General features: G+C 43.6%; 1 protein-coding gene across 8 annotated transcripts in view; it reads left to right on the forward strand.

Annotated features, from left to right (window-relative positions):
* The window catches only part of sema6cb (semaphorin 6Cb), a 170,396-nt gene that overhangs the window by 38,667 nt on the left and 116,371 nt on the right, over positions 1-15,358 (forward strand). For 7 of the 8 annotated variants that reach the window (XM_011485750.4, XM_078932533.1, XM_011485745.4 and 4 more), the window contains one exon: positions 8,754-8,877. The exons of the other annotated variant lie outside the window; for it this stretch is intronic. The gene's annotated coding sequence lies outside the window, so the exon portion shown is untranslated. The remainder of the gene's footprint in view (positions 1-8,753; positions 8,878-15,358) is intronic. 8 annotated transcript variants of the gene reach the window in all.

Here is a 15,358-nt window from a genome sequence, read left to right on the forward strand (position 1 = left end):
GGTGCGATGCACTTTGACACTTAACACCTATTAAATGAGTGTCAGTCAGTTTTAACCAACTGTTTGGTCACATTAACTTTGATTGTTTTTTTGTGACGGTGTAGAACCGTCAGCTGCCGCTGCAGGCGCACACGCATGCACACACGCTCGCACACACACACACGTGCGCATAGACGCGCACGCTCGGACCCGGTAACACGTCATTTACATCAGCTTACCCTTTTCATTCCGTCCCTATCCCTCTGCAGGTAGCCCTGGGTGCACACTAGGTTGCCGACTCACCATCCCCATGCATACATTAACACGAAGCACACACGACGCCAACATTAACGTTGGTTTGTTTACCCGGAAGTAACCCGGTAACCCGGAAGTGGTCATGGACACCCTGGGTCATGTGACGCATCGGTCACTGTTTGTATTTATTTTTATTGATGATTATTGTTTTTTCTGTACACGACACAGAATGTTTAGTTGAATGAAACTGTTTATTTCTGTATGTTTATTTATGTTGTTGAACAATGCAAACACTTCTCCCTGTTTTCTCTTTGGACTGATGGAGAGCAACGCCCAGGAGGAGGGGCTTACCACTTAAAAGAGAACCAGATACAGCTGTCAGTGTGGGAGTCTGAGTGGAGAAGTTGGAGAGTCTGAGAGGAGAATTTGGAGTGTTGGATTGGAGAAGTCTATGTTGGTTAACCTTTGTGGAGCAATTGGTGTGCTCTGTTCTTGCATTAAAGTCAAGAATACTTTCACCTTGGCGCCTCTGCCCAATCATTCCCTGGTGGGACCCACGACATTTTTACTCTAACAAAAGTGAAATATACGTTTTTTTTTCTCCTTCTTAAAAAAGTCAGAAAGTTGTCACTTCAGGGGAAAACCGATAAAAGCAGTTTTTTGCTGGAATATATTGAAATGACTGGGTACAGCTAAGTCCTGCTGGGAAGCAACCAGGCAGTTTAACCTTCTGCTTGTTGCTGCCATCGACTTCATCTGATGATTTATCCAATTTATCTTTTGAAAAAAACATTTAAGTTTTCTGAGAATCTTCAGCTCTTTTTTTAAACTGTGAGGAAACCTTCATAAGCAATGGATCTGTCATTTTTCTTACAGTCATAAACCACTGCTGGTGATTTAAAGGATTTAGATTGGGAGGGGCTGTGTCATCACGAAGATTGATGTTGGGAGTGGAATGAGATTAAAGTAAAAAAAACAACAAGAGAGTCAGTTTTCACCATTGACTGTATATCAGAACTGGATTGAGTGACCTCTACCCCCTGGCATTCCAAACAAGGAAGAACCTACTGGTTCCAAGAAGCCAAAATCCCACAGACTTCTATGGAGAAGTAAACAACTATTATTCAGTCATTCTATTTGTCAGAATAACCATTCTTGCTCTGATACTTTTTTAAACACATAGTTTATAAATCTAATTATTAAAAAAAAGTTTTTTCTAGCGTGGAAGTTATAAACTGACCAATCAGATCACGTGCCGGCCACCTTTAAGTGGTAGAGGTGTAGACTTCCAACAAGCTCACTACTGTTTGACAAGAGTGGCTGCCATAGCAACGGACCAATCACTGTTATCTGACTGCAACATCTGATGTCCGTATTGTGGAAAAATTACAAGCGAATTGGCTTCATTTCTCCTGAGCTGGACGTTAAGCATTTTCTATGGGTGACGTCACTGTCACTCAGTCCAGTTCTACTCTACAGTCAATGACTCTGACTGACACCAACCAATCACTGCTTACCAATATCGTTTGGCTCCAACTAGACGACATCCATATTGAGAAAAAAATAGTGACTGAAGTGACTTACTTTGGTTGGAGCCGGGGGTTTGTCATTTTCTTTGTCGTTTTCACTTGATCCAGTTTAGGAATACAGTTATTGGTTTTCACCTTAGCTCAGGTCTTCGAACGACCTTTTGATGTCCTAGTTCTAGTTCCTTTTTGGCATCAAAAAGAAAGTGTTCAGTAAATGGAGTAGAGATTTCATGCTTGACTTTTTTTTCCTCCTTATTGCTCTCCACCATCAGCGGACTCTATTGAAACTTGAACAGCATCAGCTTCATCCCAGGGCTGTTGCTGCTGTGTGTGCTAGCTCCAGGCAGGTGGATAAAACCTGGCATCTACAGCATGCATGGATACTTATATTAGTGCTTTTCTCACTCTTTTAATATTCTCTATTCATTACTGATGCATAAAAAAGAAAAACAGATTTATTCATCAGCAGCTTAGCCAGGAGGGAGGTTCTTGGACTTCATAATGGAGTCATTTAAATAAGAGTGCAAGTGTCCCTTTTTTTAGGTTTAATTATAAAACACTACCACTCTGTGTTTCTAGTGAATTTGATTCCTAATTGAAAGCTACCTTAGAGCCAAGATTTAATAATTCATGAGTCTGTGATGACAGAGCCTGAAGCAATCTTCTGTTAAAACGGGCAACATCCACACATCCTCGTGTTGTTCGCTGCCTCAGCTCGGCTGTTTGTTCCCAAGCCCTTCCCTTTCATTTGTCTCCACAGTCGGTGTCGGAGTTTTCCTCCACCCTTCTTCTGTCATCACCTTTTACAAAACCCCTTCACAGACCCAGAAACACCTAATTGACATTTCATTGACATGAGCTGTAACTGGGTTTTAATCACTGTTTTACATCATGTTTTGAAATTCAAATCAGCAGTGTCAACTCAAAGTTAAAGAGTCTCTGCAGTGCTCTGCTGTCATTCATGATGCTACAAAAAGGAGAGCCTCAGTATTGCTACCATGTGTAACCTTTGGCCAGAGCTTGGTAACCCAACCTAAACAAGCTGTGCGGTGCACATCTGGAATCTAAACATGTGCTTAAGTGGAGGGGCTTTTGGACCGGCACTGTCTTGCTTCGGCCAGAACATTGCGTAGCATTTGAAACAGATGTAGTTTATGCAGCAATCGGGTTGGATATTTGTAAAACAGTGAAGGCCTGATTTAGATCAAGAAGTCTTTTAAAGTATGCATGATGCTTTCAGAAGTGATGCATAGACGTTCGGCTGAGAAACGTATGTAGAAGTGTGGTTCTTCAGTCCCACTGGGTGCAGATGCACTGAGGTCTGACTGCAAGTTGTGGCCTCCAACCAATCAGAGTGGTTTAACCAAAGGTCCAGCAGCGCTTCCCAGGAACAAGAGTTCAACTACAGAGCGCTGCTTCAGGAGCTCCACTGGTGGGACCATTGGTAAAACAGAAATAAAAAATGATGATGGTGGTAGTTCATGGTTGGGGAAACTTTGTTGTCATGTTCTTTTTGGCCGTGTTTGCTTCATAGTTGGACTGTGACGTTTCGGCGTTGGTGCATGTGGATGCTTATTGTAATGCCTTTTGCTTTTGTCCTGTCTGTTTAAAAGTTCTACAAAACATGACATTCCACCTTTTTCTTAGTTAGTTTTAACGTTTAGACTGGTTAATGTCCAACTTTAAAACCATAGTCACATGCACATGTATGGAGGTTTAACCCGTACGGATGCTGTGGGTTTTTGGGTTGTCTGGGCTTGTGGAGGGCCATAGAGAGGAGCGGGTGCGGCTCTCTTAGGGTACGTCATGAAAATGAGGATATAAACAATGAGGCTATTGCATCAATGGATTTAGACTTAAATTAATGTCCAAAAAACTATAAAACAGCCACAAATCTTTCATTCATCGTTACTGAAGTATACATTAGGATATTGGTTTGATGATAATCAATAAGCTCAGACAAACCGCTGTTGGCGGGTGGCCTCATCAGCCATGAAGCTGTGCATTGTAAGCACTGGTCGATAAGTCGGGATCAGTCTTCGACCTCCCGTCAGCTCTCTGAGAGCGGTTCCCACGCTCTCTGCCATCAGCGGGGAGATGAGAGCAAACGTCTACTCGACTGCATCACTCCTGCAGCACAAAACAGTTGGATTTCTTTGGACTGAAGGCGGCAATGCATTAAATGTTCATAAACTCATTTTTTTAAGCTTTTTCTCACATTAAAGTAAGCATGTTTGAAGCTCAACTGGCTTGTATAAATGTTTTTTTTTCTTTCCACCATTTTTCTGGCTTTTACTCATTTGCTTCCTTTGTCCACTGGACCACTTTGTCAAGGTCGTTTTGTCCTTTTTCAGTGGCATCTCTGTTTTCTGTTCTCCTTTCCCCGGTGGCTCGATGACTGTGAGTGACGTTTAGTGACTCTTCAGCTGCCAGGCAGGCTTTTAGAGTCTGCTTTTCCCCCTCCTTTAATGGCATCTGTGCTTCTCTGAAGCAAACCGTGACACAAGACAAAACGTAAGCTGGCAGTGAGCATGCAAACCTTTTAAATGCCTGCGTTTAGAACGGTTCCCCTATTTTCCCTCTTTTGTGAATTTGTAATTTAGTATAGAATCTTTCTTTTTTTTTTCTTTGTCATCCATACTTCGCAGTTTGTATTTCATTGAATGGAAGCCCTTTTAGAGATCGATGAATACTTTATTTGTCATGTACACATTCAAGAAAAATGTAAAAAGTGCATCATTCAATCATTAAAACAAGAATTTACAAGAAAGAAGTTACAACTGAAAAGTAAAAAGTGTACCACTCCGTCATTGAAAACAAGAAATTACGGTATATAAGATTGCAGCTAAATAAGTGTATCAGTCATTAAAAGTAAGAATACACAATGAATAAGAAATTTTAAATTGGTAAAACAGGAATAAATAACAAGACATTTACCTAAAAAAACATTGTATGAACACAATATAACAAGTTTTAGAATCATCCACCACAACTGCAGCAGGTGCAGATTTACCGTAAACTCTGAAAGTAAGGTTTAAAATATTGATTGCAGTTGGCTGAAACCTGTTGTGGAGTCTTTTTGTCCTTGCTTTGCTTGAACCGTAGCGTCTGCCTGACGGCAACAAATCAGTCAAAGGGGACCTAGAAGTTTAAAAAATAAAGGCTCAGTTTGAATGAATATTTAGTCATTATTACCAAACCTATAGATTCATCTGAAAGTCTGCTGGGTATTATTTCATTTCTCTTATCTAGTTAGATTCATATTATTTAAATTGTGAGTGAGCCGATAATTTTAGTAATTTTCATTTCATTGTTATAAATTATTGTTCACTGGTAACCCCAGGCGACTTCTTAAGTAATTAAAATTAAGTTTTTCACAGTGATAGCTATTACTACTACTACTACTGCTACTGCTACTGCTACTACTGCTACTACTTACACAGCTATATACGTGCCCCAGATCCTTAGTGTTTCATGTCAGCAGTAAAGCCACTCAGTGTGTACATTGTCATTGTTTCATTAACTCCTTGGTCGAGCAACCCCTTATTTTAAGCTTGAGCAGGTCTGGTGTCCAACCCTTCATTACCGATGGCCCCTTCTTTAAATATTTCCCTCCAGGGCTAACCAGCCCGATAACGAGATCTGCCATTTAAGAGGCATCGAAATTTTCCACGTGTCATATCTCATTACAAAACATCATGATGTTTGTTTACACTTGTTTTCTGGCCTTTCTGGCCTTTCATCCAGAACTGCCGTGACAGGAGCCGCGGCTCCTTAACAGACGTCAAACCAAGAGCTTTGAAACTTTCTAGATCACACTTCTTTTTCCTGCATAAAAAGCAGTACATTTCAAGGAAAAGTAGAAATACAAAAGTCAGCTAAGATTGAAATGGAGTTGTTTATCACGGTGTTAGTAGGATAACAGAACGGCAAAGTGGAGGAGCAGGAGAATGCTAACGTAAAATGCTTGAAGGGAGAACAGGCAGACCTTGGAAGAGCAAAAGAAGCACGGCAGCTTTTCCCCGACAGACGTTGTCTCTCTCATGAGTATGTGACATTTAGGATGGTGGTGTCTTGCTTTTGCAGGCCTAATTAACATTCCAAGATACGCCAGCTAGAGATGGACATCCTGCCAGCTCTGTCCCCCTCTGTTCCCCCTCGGCCGTCTTTGTCAGTCAAGTTCTTTACTGTTTCCTGATGTTACTAGTTCTTGGTAACGGTTTCCACATGCCCAGGGGTGTTTGTATGGCGACGCACACAACTCTGCCGGTGTCGTCTCAAATGTTCCACTGTGGTCAGTCCATTTGCCATCGCCTGACACCTCAGGCAGTGGTAACCATGGAGACAGTCTCCCAATGAATTGTTGAAGGTGTTTGAGCCCCCCTGGGGGAACAAGCGTCGAACAACAAGAGTTTGCCGTGCTTGGTGCACCTTCTCTGCCAGGTCGCTTACACTCTTTTGACAAATGTCATGGACCTGTGTGACACCATAGCCCTTCTGCTGAACCTGCACTACACAGTGTAGCATTTCAATGTCCAAATATCAGGAGATGAGGAGTTAAGAATGATACTTTTTTTGTCGATATTTTTTATATAAAGACCCACTTTGAGTTAAATCCTATTTTTGGTGTTTTTTAACATTTTTCTGAAAATGGAGGACATATAATAAGAAAATTAAGCTTTCTTTATTCAAATCATAAACAAGGAGCAGATGGAAAAATGCCGTTTGAAAAAGCTTGTCATAGTGGCGTGGAGGACGTCACAAGCTGTTCCGCTCCTTTTTCATGCATCCATTTGTAGACGACTAGATACATGCATGTCTTTGTTTTCCTCGCCTGAGCTGGTCTCTGGTTCAAATCTGTTCGGCTGGATAGCTCCAATATTGCTCGTCGTTTTTGTTGCACCAATAATGGTAGGTTGGGGGTGTGAGGGGCTGTAAACAGATGAATGATGGGATATTTGGAACGGGCTTTCTCCACAACTCGTAGATGAATTTCAAAAGAACTACTGCTCCGTTCCGGAAACTGTCCTTGAAAAAACTTTTCAATTTTTTATTTTTGCTAAATAATAATAATTAACAGACCACTGGGAACGCTTTTGAATTGGTTCAAAAGAAGATCGGAGTGGGTCTTCAATGCATGCACTAATATTCTCAGGTTGTTTTAATGTCTAAATCTTTTCAGTTTAAGCCACTTATTTACAGCAGCTGCTGTCAAAGTAAGACTCACACTTTTGTTTGGAAGCACCTGCTTCCACCTGTGGCAGCATTTACACCACCTGCTCCAGCAACATTTTTAATTAGCGGCACCATATCCTGATCTCCGTTCTTCTGTGTAGACAAAATATAAACATCTACAGTCTCTAGTGTGAAGTCTGCTCCTATTGAGTTCCACTCAAACTGAAAGTTGGTGCTACAGAACGGATGGGATTCATCTCTGATTTCACACAGCCTGCTTAAAGGTGAGCTCAGAAACTGTGGTGGCTAAACTGTACTGCTTTATGTTGATATGCCTAGATCGTCACTTCTGCTAACACTGTGTTTATTACATCCCTCAGTCATAAACACCAAGCTGTTCTGTCAGATTCAGTTCTTTTTTCCTCCTCCATTCTGCTTTCTTTGCTCTGATTTAAAAACATATACAAACTCAGACCCAAAGAATCATGAAGGTAGTCTTAAAAATGCAAAATGAGTTTGCTTGCTGCTGTTTACTACAATGGGAGTTCAGAGTGACCTTCCAACAAAACAAACTGTGGATTAAACCAAAGTAAGATGAAAGATCATTAGGCAGGCAGCTGTTTTAATTGTTGGAAATGTTGGGGAAGCAGACTAAACTAATGCAAAACCTGACATTCCTGGCCTTGTCCAACACGTCAGGTGTAAACAACTACAAATCAACAAAGACGCGGTCCTAACCCTAACCCTAGTAGTAATGGTTTGTAATGAAATACCAGTTAACTGTGGCTCAAGATTGTCATTTGGAAAGGAGACGGACTTCTTTCAAACAATGGCATTTCCACCTCATCTTGACTGTACTGCTTGGAGAAAATATGCTGGTTCCCCCTAAATACAATTTCAGATCAAATTATAAATATGTTGAAAATGTCATTTAGCCTTTTGTACAAGCATTATATTGGTAAGCAGTAGCAGTCTGTTGACTCGTGACGTCATGTGAAGCTGTGCATGTCGTGCTTTATCAGTTTTTTTGGGGTTTAAGGTAATTGGTCAGAAATAGAACCTAAATATTACCCAAAATAAAGACGGATTTTCGGGTTTGACTTGGTGTTGATGGGCTGAATTGGGGTTTATCCATCCGTCACCTCTGTGTTTTGCTGCTTATCAGCAGTGCAGGCTCATTTAGAGCTTATGGAAATGACAGAGTTGAAGAACTTGTTGCTGCGAGCAGAATCTCTGAGCCCGGAACAATGAACGATGAAAGCCAGAGTGACAGCACAGGGCTTGGAAGGATGCTGTCACTCAGGTCAGGGAAGGATGCCACACAGAAGCAGGTCTGAAGCAGCTTCCAGAACACCTACGGCAACACTGATGGCATCCGAATTAGGATGTTTGGAGGATGATTCAGCCCTAGTCTTGGTTTCGTTCTGTGTGTGTGTCAGTCTGGTCTAAAAAGTAGGACTATCTTGGATTGAGGCTTAAGACCTCTCCCTGCTGTCAGCTGGAATAAAACACCAATTTAGACGGTGAGCTCCCCTGTTTACTGTAGGTGGAGTTTTCTCCCACTGGTAGCCTGGTTCATCTCGCTGGCTTTGATGTCCTTGATTGCGTACTTCGACTCAACTAAATGGGGCCTTTGAGTCTGGGCCTGTCTCTATAGACTGCCTTCACTGATCAATTCCTCAGCCCGTCTGTCTGGCAGGCTTATTCACATGGCTGCACCGTAGGTGAGACGAATCCTCGCTGCAGGAGTCTTCATTAAACCTATCCTCCTGCCTCCACCTCCCTGCCCCCTCCTCCTTTTCTATCTCTCCACAGGCCTGGGGGAAGTTAATGAGAAGATTCGATCAGCTGGTACCTCACATCTTCATCTACTACGCCCTCTTATCTCAGCTATTGTCTTCCTCCAGCTTCAGAGTTGACTCAAGCACATAGTACAGTGGTGAGTTATTGCAGACACACACCTTAACTGACATCTCTATCCTTTCATTCCTCACTTTGGTAAGCTGGAGTTTTCTTTTGGTCCAGTATAATGAATGAAACCAAAGATATGCTCGAAAATATATGCAGATTTGGCAAACTGTTCATGTCCTGTAAATTATTCTGTACATTTGTACTGTGACTTTTATTTATGATGTTGTTTATTATCATTTATGTAATGTTTAAAACAGCCAAAATTATCCCTTTTTAAAAATTTTTTTTTACATTTTTCCCAAATTGTGAAATATTTAAGAAAGATAAAAAAAAAGAAATTGTGATTCCTGTCTTAAAAGAAGAGGCTTGGAAAACAGCACAAAACCATACTGCAGTAAACTGTTATTTTTTTATTTTATCATAACAATTTTTATGCAGTGAAATGCTTGATCCAGCATGTCCTCAGACTGATTATGTGTTATCCTTGCTCTCGGACCTCTGCAGGTCAGACACGAACACAACCCACCTTAATCAAACTCAAGCTTTTTAGCTCTTTTTATTAATGATAATAAACAACTGGTGTTTTGGTAGACATTATTAGTAGAAGCCATGTTTGTAGATAAGCTGCTTAGTTTAGATGTAATGATGGGAAAGGAAATTGGGCTAAATTGCATGCATATGGATATTTGACTAAACAAATTAATCGGAATCCTTACTGTGAGAGAATCATGAAGCCATCTTTAAACTTGGCTATAACACAGCAAGAGAAAACTTTTTCTTTCTTTTTTTTTGTGGTCTTTTTTTATACGATCGGATTTTAATCACAAAGCTGAGAAAACAAAATGCAGCCCTTGTAAAAATAAATAAAGACTGAGAATAGCTTGAAACTCTTGCAGATGTTATTATAACTTGACATGCTGGTTTGATCGCATGAACCTCCAGTAGTATAGATGTGGATGAACCTGGTTATCAGACACTGAATATGGATTATTTCAACACAACAACACATAGCACCACCTCTGATCTTTTCAGGTTCTCTCCTCCTGTAACCGTGCTGCTTTGTGTGGGAGGTGAGATGATCAGGACTGCTAGCAGAATGGATTTGCAATGACACATAGGCAGCAATGGTTATGTACAGGTCTCAGCCTGTTGCTGAATCACAGCTTTAAAGTCATTTTGTGGGCACAGCGAGGCCGTTGTGCTTTGTGCCACAGCTCCAGAGCTGGCTCGCCCGACATCTCTGCTGGAACTTGAATGCCAATTACTCCCGACACTTCCCTCCCTCTACCTTAGCAAAGCAGCAGAACAACACGGATCTGAACTTCTTTTGTGGAAATTGTTTGATGTATGGACGGTTCCCCTGAAGGCTGTAGAGTCAAGGCTGTGCATAACCTTCAACTTACAAATTCCAGAAATTTGCATGTAATCAAACATTTTAGAAAATAATTCTTAATTCATCTTGGTTTATTTGAGGTGTTGTAACAAAGTAAAATAGTACGACCGACCGTACTTTTAAACTAAGTCGCTCTGGAGTATAAGTCGTACTTTTTTGGAAAAATGTAACAAAATATTAGATTATATTAGACAGGGGAAACAGATAAAAGATCAGAAACATATGAGGAATCTAGTATATTTTGCAACATATAAACAATTATTTAGATAACCATTGCATAAAGAACATGCAACAAGTCAACTGAACTCTATATCACTTCAGTTCACTAAATCTATTAAATTCTTCATTCTTTCTGTGTCACTTTGGAACAATTCCGCCAAGGCCGGAGTAAGACTAAACAGCACTTCTTCGTCTGCATTAATGTCAGTAGCAAATACTGATACACACACCTACAGTGCCACCTAGTGTTACTCTTTAATTTTTTTTTTTTTTAACTTGTCCTGTCCAACAGCTAGGCAGGCAGATGAGAGCTGAGGGCCTCTTGTGTTGGACATATTTTACTTTAACAAGAGGGGTTATTAATCTTCAGACAAACCAAAGGTATGACTGAATAAACCCCTTTTGTAATTGAGGCCAAACTTTTATTCATTTCAACCATGATTGAAAATCTTTGGTGTTGGACCAGACGGAAAAGGAAAGAAGGGAAGAAGAGGGAGGGATGTCAGAGGGGGGGGGGGGGGGGGGGGGGTGATAGTGAGAGGGGGGGGTAAGACCATGAAGCAGCATAAAGCAGACAGGTTTACTGGTTGTTTATCATTACGGTACAGTTCAAATGTAGTACAAAAAGGGCGGGGCCTGTTCACACACACTCAAATATTATCAACACACCTGCTAGCTGCAAAAAAATGTTCACATGTCAACATGTACACAAAACAGATAGTGTTCACGAACGCATACCTATGCCTTTAAACCAACTAGTGTGAAATCTTTCATTCATTCAATCATGCAAACTATTAGTGCAAAGTGAGCTAACACCTGTGCTCAGGTGAGTGTTTATGTTCTTCTAAAATGGATGGTGGAATGTGAAAAGAAGGAGGAGGAGCGCCCAGCCACCCCCACACCCAGACCCCCGCCACAGCAGCAGCGGCAGCCGGAATTCCCCCAACGCAACACGGGAACAGGCAGGGAACGACCGCCCCCCGGGCGACCAAGACCGCCACCCAGGCCAGGGCCAGCAGGACCGCCGCGAGGCCCCCAGAGCCAGAGAGCAGGGAGGCGCGGAGGGAAAGAGAGCGCCGCCCCAGCTCAGCCAGGAAAGCAGCCCCCCCGCCGCGCCGGAAGAGCCCAACGCAGGGCCCCACCGGAGAAGGACGCCCACAGCCCCAGACGAGCACCCCACCACCATCCAGGAGTTCCGGGCATCCCCCCGCCCCAACCCCAGGTACGAGCCAGGACCCCCCAAGGGAGACCCGCTCCGCACTCCAGGCAGCCACCCACCCGGCCCACGGTTGGTCCAGGGAGGAGCAAGGCAGGGGCCCGTCGCCCCAGCCCAGGAGGGGGGAACCCCGGGGAAAAAAGGGTGGCCCACAAGGGGTGTTATAAATATGGCCCGACCAGGCTCGGCCATGTTGGAAGTTTGGCGGGGCCCAGCGCTCAGGGGCAAGGACCAGGACCCACCCCCCAGAGACACGAACACCCCCGGCTCAGGTGTAATATAAACCCCCCCACCGTGCGGAGAGAGCACCGCCGGGCCCAGGGAGCCGGCACCCAAGGGACACGGCCACCATCGCCAAGGGGCCCGCACCCCCCACCAGGGAAGGGGTAGGGGACAGATGGACCCAGGTCCCACCTTCCTTGCAAAATGTGTGTGCGTGTATGTGTGTATGAGTGTGTGTGTGTGTGCATGTGTGTGTGTTTATGTTGGAATGTATATATTGAAGGGGGAGGGGTGTGTGTACTAAGGAGGGTGCAGTTAAAATTGGCGAGTAGGGCACTAGGGGGACATCTCCTGATTACTCACAGTGATGTCCCCTCACCCTCCCCACCAAGGGGCCCTAAATGTCTAAGGTGCGGTTAAAATTGGCGGGTAGGGTGCCAGGAGGACATCTGCTGCTTGCTTGCAGTGATGTCCAAGCACCCCCCCTACCAAGGACCCTTCATGTCTAAGGTGCAAATAAAACCGAAAGAGGGGGGGCCCACTCCATACGGCAACCATAGGAGGGGGGGCACTGCCAAGTAGCCCCCCCCCAAGGCGCATCGCAGGCTAGACCCCCCACCCCCTCACCCTAATATGAGGTTATATTTGACCGGTGGTCAAACAGCTGTCCCCCAGCCCCCCCCCCCCAGCAAAGAGGCCAGGGCCACCCAGCCCAGGGGCCCCACCCCCGGAGGCGCCGACACCCCAGGCCCGGACCACCCACCCCACACAGAGAGACAGGAGCCAGAGAGCGCCGCTCTCCCCGGAGCAAGCCCAGGCCCCCAGCCCCAGACGCCGGCCCTAGAGGAGCTCTGGTCAGGCCTTGACGGGACCGAGGAGGCCAACCGGCCGAGGCAACCACTGATTGCCTCAGCGGAGACCCCGACCCGCTAGCCCCCCCGACCCGTACCAATAATGCCCCCCCCCTCCCCCCCAGAACGCCCCCCCCACAGGACAGGGCCGACAAGCCCCCCACCCCACCCCAGACCCCGCAGCCGAAGCGGATGACACCCAAACTCTTTAATTTTTTTAAAGTAGCATGAGCTGCACCTGAGTATAAATTATGCAAAAAAAAGTAGAATTTATACTTTCAATTCAATTCAATTCAATTCAATTTTATTTGTATAGCCCAAAATCACAACAACAGTCGTCTCGATGGGCTTCGAAGTAAAACATGAAATCAAAAGGATCACAAATACAAAGAGTTCAATAGGAAAATACTAAAATGAACTAACAAACTGACTAAGCTATACTGGCATCCCTGCCCTTAGACCCCCCTTCGCGGTAAGGAAAAACTCCCAAAAAAAACGGATTCCGGAAAAAACGAAGAAACCTCAGGGGTGCCCACATGAAGGAGGGATCCTCCCCCAGGACGGACAGGCGATTTACCAGAAATCTTAGAGAAGAATTAACTTATCTAAATCTACAACTACCCCAGGACGCTAATTTGAAAATGTGCCAACAAATAAACAGATATGGAATATAACTTGACTCCACATAGTGAAGACGATTTGTGTTGATACTAGGAATGCAGCTATCGATTCTTTTTGTAATTGATTAATCTAGCACTTAATCGATCGATCAATCGAGTAATCGGATAAAACGACTTGTGTGTGTTTTTGAACGACCAAAACAAATAATGCATAACAAAAATGATGTGGTTGTAAAATGAACAAGCATTTGATTTTAAAGATCCGCTCTGATGCAAATGTTACTTTTGGTGTTTTTAAGTTGGTCTTGAGAAGTGGCGGAGCTAGAACATTTTGTATGGGGGGGGGGCAGAAGACTTTGAAAGGGTGGCACAACACCAAAGTGGAAGGCCATTAAAAATAAAAGAATCAGAAAAACATATTTGATCATTATCATTGTTTATATTTTGTGTAAAAATAATGCTTTTGTTATTTTTGCAATGCTTAAAGGAGCCTCGCGGTCCGCCAAAAGGCGAGCTACCACCTGTCCCAGCCCCTGCCTCTCGGCACCCCCTCGATGCTCTTAGCTCGTCCCGCGGGGTCCGAAGCGTTTACTTTGAAAAAAATTAGAGTGTTCAAAGCAGGCCCGGTCGCCTGAATACCGCAGCTACGGGCTCTCGCTGCCCGCCGAGGCGGCCCGCGCTGGTCGCTGTGGGGGGGACGCAGAGCGGCTGACGCCGCCACTCGCTCGTTGCCGGTGGCACGCGCGAGTCCCGCGCCTAAAAGGCGTCGGGATTCCAGCGGTCGCGCAGAAGTCTTCTGTTCAGATGCTGAATCATGGAAGATGTGCTGTTGTGGTATGCCAGCTCTATTTTGCAGTAGAGACAATGCACCTTGTTCTCTTCTTTATTAAGTGTGTAATGATCCCACACTTTAGACAATTTCTGCCGTTTATTTATAGATCTATTCTCTGCCATCGCGCCAACTAAATTCAAAAGGTCCGTGTGAATAAACGGTCCGTGTGACACAATCAAATCCCTGCGCCGCGCGTAAAGTGGGCGTCATAGGAATTTAACGAGGCTTCGAGGCAGAGTTTTTGCCTCGAGGAATTTTTGTAATCGAGTAACTCGAGGAATCGTTTCAGCCCTAGTTGATACGTCTGACAAATCATGCATTTTATGGTACTAGCACGTAGATGCCCTTCTTCAGAAACGCATGTTTGCCATGAGAAAAATCCAAGATGGCTGCCATTTTTAAAGATGGTGACCATACACTCAACTGTAACAAGAATGTTTTATTTTTGTTAGCCCCAGTCTTAACAAAATGGGATGTTAATGCTCAAAATGTAGACTTTAAATTGAGGGGTACCTACAGAATTCTATTATAAATATATTTAAACTCTTGCATTTTCTTGTGGCAATCATGTTTCTCTGAAAGAGGGGATCCTAAGGTACATCCATGCTACATTTGGTTCATGTAACACAAAATACACATTTATTTTACTGTATTAAACAACACACTCGCTACAACATAATCCCAATAAAAGCCATTTGCACCTTTATCTGAAATAGAATAAAATGGCTTTGTCAATCTGTCAGACTACACAACCATATAGAGAGAATCTCTGATCATTCCATTGCATTTCCGTGTATCAAAAGTGTTTCATCTCTTATCAAAAACGGAACATCTCTTTGGGGATTTCCAAAAGATCAAATCTTAAAAACCCAAATTGACACAGATGACATCAACAGAGTCATGAGGTTCCATAAAGTTCCCCCACAGACACAGAGGACACTGTGTACGGTACATGTTTTTAAACCTTTTTTAGGAATAAATCCTTTGCTAAAAGGAGTCTAGGATATCATGGTCCATCTTCCCTGATTTTGACAGTTTGATGGGAAAACATCCCAGTCCTTGAGGACAGCAGGAACTGATGCTCTGTGACTGTGAATGTTTTGTTCGTAAAGGCCTGGAATCTCAGACGTGTCTTTCTTCTGCTTTACCTCTAAAT

Source organism: Oryzias latipes, chromosome 16 (genome assembly GCF_053564925.1).
Source record: "Oryzias latipes strain Hd-rR chromosome 16, Olatipes_Hd-rR_3.1".
NCBI lineage: Eukaryota > Metazoa > Chordata > Actinopteri > Beloniformes > Adrianichthyidae > Oryzias > Oryzias latipes.